The sequence below is a fragment of the Loxodonta africana genome, unplaced genomic scaffold (assembly GCF_030014295.1).
Source record: "Loxodonta africana isolate mLoxAfr1 unplaced genomic scaffold, mLoxAfr1.hap2 scaffold_808, whole genome shotgun sequence".
In the NCBI taxonomy this organism is placed as follows: Eukaryota; Metazoa; Chordata; class Mammalia; order Proboscidea; family Elephantidae; genus Loxodonta; species Loxodonta africana.
Window position 1 is genome coordinate 35,001 of NW_026975548.1, and position 4,578 is coordinate 39,578.

Here is a 4,578-nt window from a genome sequence, read left to right on the forward strand (position 1 = left end):
CTCTGCCTCTGTCTCTGCCTGTCTCTGTCTCTGCCTCTGCCTCTGTCTCTGTCCCTGCCTGTCTCTGTCTCTGCCTCTGCCTCTGTCTCTGTCCCTGCCTGTCTCTGTCTCTGCCTCTGCCTCTGTCTGTCTCTGCCTGTCTCTGTCTCTGCCTCTGTCTCTGTCTCTGTCCCTGCCTGTCTCTGTCTCTGCCTCTGCCTCTGTCTGTCTCTGCCTGTCTCTGTCTCTGCCTCTGCGTCTGTCTCTGCCTCTGTCTCTGTCTCCGCCTCTGTCTCCACCTCCGTCTCTGCTTCTGTCTCTGCCTCTCTGCCTCTGCCTCTGCCTCTGCCTCTGTCTCTGCCTGTCTCTGTCTCTGCCTCTGTCTCTGTCTCTGTCTCTGTCCCTGCCTGTCTCTGTCTCTGCCTCTGCGTCTGTCTCTGCCTCTGTCTCCGCCTCTGTCTCTACCTCTGTCTCTGCTTCTGTCTCTGCCTGTCTCTGTCTCTGCCTCTGCCTCTGCCTCTGCCTCTGTCTCTTTCTCTGTCTCTGCCTGTCTCTGTCTCTGCCTCTGTCTCTGTCTCTGTCTCTGTCCCTGCCTGTCTCTGTCTCTGCCTCTGCCTCTGTCTGTCTCTGCCTGTCTCTGTCTCTGCCTCTGCGTCTGTCTCTGCCTCTGTCTCTGTCTCCGCCTCTGTCTCCACCTCTGTCTCCGCTTCTGTCTCTGCCTCTCTGCCTCTGCCTCTGCCTCTGCCTCTGCCTCTGCCTCTGCCTCTGCCTCTGCCTCTGTCTCTGCCTGTCTCTGTCTCTGCCTCTGCCTCTGTCTGTCTCTGCCTCTGCGTCTGTCTCTGTCTCTGCCTCTGTCTCTGTCTCCGCCTCTGTCTCTACCTCTGTCTCTGCCTCTGCTTCTGTCTCTGCCTGTCTCTGTCTCTGCCTCTGTCTCTGTCTCTCTCTGCCTCTGCCTCTGCGTCCGAGCGTAGCGGGCCCGCTTCGGGATACCGCGCGGGCGCGTGGCCGGCGGGCGCGCGAGTCGTGCGGTCGACCCTACGTAGTTCGGGCGCGCGCCCCCGTGTCTCGCGTGCGACGCGTCCTCCGGGGTCGCGTGCGTGCGTGCGTGCGTGCGGGCGGGCGGGCGGGCGGGCGGACGCGGGTGCGTCGCGGTCACCGTCCGTGCGCGTGCGCCGTCTCGAGCGCGTCCCACTTTGGGGGGACGGCGGGCGCGCGGGGGCGCCGCGGGCGTGTGGCCGTGCCGCGCCTTCCGCGTGGGCGTCCCCCCCGCGCGGCGCGGGAGGCGCCCGTTCGTTCGCGTCTCCCGCCCGCGGTTCCGGTGCGCCGTCTCTCCGTCCGCGCGCGTCGCCGGGCGTGCGTCCGAGCCCGCGTGCCGCCTGCCCGTGGGTGCCGCGTGTACGGGGCCGCGTCCGCGCCCGCGTCCCCGAGCGTCAAGTGCAGGCCGCGCGCGCCTAGTGGAGCGTGCCCGCCCGCTCCGTGTATCGTGTGCGCGGGGGCGACGCGCGTTCCCGCGTGTTCCGCCTGCCTGCGTCTACCTCCGCGTCTCCCGAGCGTCCCGTGCGTGCGTCTGCTGTGCGCGTGCGTCTCCGCGTTTCCGCGTGCCCCGGGCGTGCGTCCGTGTCGCCGGAGGGCGCCGCCGCCGCCGCCGCCGCTGCGTGCGCGTACGTGTCCGCGCGGGTGCGCGCGTGGCCTCTCCGGTGCGCGCGCGCGCGCGCGGCCCCGTCCGTCCGAGTGCGGCGCGCCCTCTTCGGGATGCCGCGCGGGCGCGCGGCCGGCGGGCGCGCGAGTCGCGCGGTCGGGCGTACGTACCTCGTGCCCGTGCCCCCGTCTCGCGCGCGACGCGTCTATCGCGTCGCGCGTGTGTGGCGGGGGCGCCGTGTCCTCCGAAGCGCTGCGGCGCGGCCGTCCGCCCCGTCGCGCCCCTCCCTCCGTCCGCGCGGGTGGGCGTCCCGCTTCGGGGGGGGGCGGCGGGGGTTGGCCGCGGGCGGGCTTCTGTTGGGGGGGTCCGCGGGCGTGTGCCCCTGAGGCGTACCTTCCCGTGTTTCGGCCGCGCCGTCCGTGCGAGTCGCCGTGCGTCCGGGCCCCCGTGCGCGTGCGCGAGCGGACCGTGTCCGTGGGTGCCGCGCGTCCGCGTTCCCGCGTGTTCTGCCTGCCCGCGCCTACCTCTGTGTCTCCCGGGCGTCCCGGGGTTGTGTCTGCTGCGCGCGCGCGCGCGCCCCCTCGCGTCCATCTCCGTGTTTCCGTGTGCTCCGTGGGCCCGTCCGTGTCTCCGGAGGGCACCCTGCGGTGCGGGCGCACGCGCGCGCGGGCGCGTTCCCGTCCTTCCGTCCGTCCGTCCGTCCTCCTCCTCCTCCTCCGCCCCCCACCGCCCACACCCCCGCCGCCCCCCGCCGCCCCCACCGCCTCCGCCGCCTCCAAACCTCTTCCCCGCCTGGCGGGTGGCAGCCGGCGGCCACGTCGGACTGGATCCGGATATCGCCAGCGTGGGGCCCACAGCAAGGGCGCAGGCGGGGTGGGGTTGGGGGTGCGTGGTGGGCGGTGGGGGGGGTGGCGCCAGCGGTCCTCGGCGGCGGCGGGCCTAGCGCCGCCGGCACGTGCCCCTCCGGTTTCAGTCGGGACCGCCTCCGTGACGTCGAGGAGAGCTTCTCCACCCGTCCGTCCGAGGGCGCGGGGGTTCGGCGGACCGAGGGTGCCGTCGTCCCTCGACGACCGCCTTCGGGTCGCGCGCACACACACGCTCGGAGGCGCCCCGTCTCAACTGAAAGGAGTCGGCGGAGTAGAAACCGCGGCCCTCGAGACAGCTCCCTAACGCCGGGTGCGTGCGGCGGGGTGCTTTCTACACCCTACAGAAGGAAAACGCCTGTGGCCGGAGTTCTCGACGCCCGCCTTTCGACGCACCCTCTCGTCGCCTCGCTCCGTTTCCTAAGGCTCTCGTGACTCCTCCCGTTCTATTTCAGGGAGGCGCAGCTGAAGGGCTATCCGCTCCGCCCGTCCGTGAAGTTGGGCTTTCCCCCCGAAGGTGGCCGGAAGGGGGTGGGGGGGCGCGTGAGCCAAAGGATCTTGAAAACGCGGCGGCGGCGGTACCGCTTTCGGCTCTCGCCGATCCCACGCAGAGGCGGGGGCGCGGGCAGGTCCGCGCGCAGGTGCCCGTGCGAAGGTGCAGGCGCGTGCAGGCGCGGGCGCGCGCGCGCGCGCCCTCGGGCAGGTACGTAGAGGCGGGCGCCCGCGCGTGCACACCCCTAGGCGTACGCACGGGCACGGACCGTGCGTACCGCCCGCCCGCGCACGGGCGCGTGCACGCGCCTGCGTGTCCGTATCTGCAGCCACGGGCGTGAGCGCGTGGGCGCCTACCGTCCTTCTTCTACCTAACGCCGTCACCGGGCTGGCTCGGCGTCCAGGTATGCCTGTCTCCCCCTCCCCTCCAATCCCCTCCCCCTCCCCGCCCCCCTCCCCTCCCCTCCCCTCCCCCTCCCCCTCCCGTCCCTCCCCCCTCCCCCGTCCCCCTCCCCCTCCCCTCCCCTCGTCTCCCCTCCCCTCCCCCCTCCCCCTCCCCGTCCCTCCCACCACCGCCTCCCCTCCCCCTCCCCTCCCCCTCGCCTCCCCTGCCCCCATCCCCCTCCCCTCCCCCACCCCTCCCGCCCACCCCCTCCCCCTCCCCCTCCCTCTGCCTGTCTCCTTCCTTTTCTGAAACCGGGTTTTCCTCTTCGAGAGCCGTTCCGCCCCTCGGGCGAAACCAACTCGCCGCGTACCGGAGACCGAGTGCAAAGACGGAGCCCCGGCGGCGCGGCGGCGGCGGCGGCTCGGAGCTCGGCTGCCGACCGAGATCGTCGGCGGTTCGGATCCGCCGGCTCCTCCTTGGGAAGCCCGTGGGGCGGCTCGACTCTCTCCCCTAGGGCCGCTCCGAGTCCCGAGCCGCTCGACGGCACGCGACGGCAGCGGCGCCGCAGTCAGTTCTCTATCTAAACGGAAACGACGACGATGACGAACGTCAGTCTTCACCGCCACGCCCTACTCCCCACCCGAGCACCGTTCCAACTCGGGTGTTTCTCTCCCTGTGGCGGGGGTCCCCCCCGACTGAGAAAAAATAAACCGCCCCCCGAGGACGGCCCGCGTTCGGAGCCTCTTGGTAGTAGCGCGCCTTCACGGGACGACGGCACGCGCGCCCGTCACCCGCTTCCCGGAAAGCTCCCCCCGCGGAGAGTCGCGAACTCGGGCGAAGACGGAGGAGTCCGCGTACCCGTCGCCCAAGGTTCAGCCATCGTCCGATTGGAAACCGGTGCCTTCCCGGTCCCGCCTCCCCGTCGATCGACGCCTCCCGGGGGTGGGATGGCTTCCAGCCGAACCAGCCTACCGTACCCTTCCCCTCCTACGTACCTCGGGAGGTCGGCTCGGACAGGGAGGGGCCCGTCAGATGTCCAGTCCGCCGTGAGCTTTCCACGACGACGGTCGGCCGGTCGGCCGGCCGGTCGGCCGGTCGGCCGGTCGGTCGGTCGGTCGGTCGTCCCGGAACACCCCGGTCGGGTCCGCGCGCGCGCGCGGCACGGGCTTCACACACCTCGCTCCTCTGGCTTCCCGGGAGACGCTCGCGGCACGGCGACG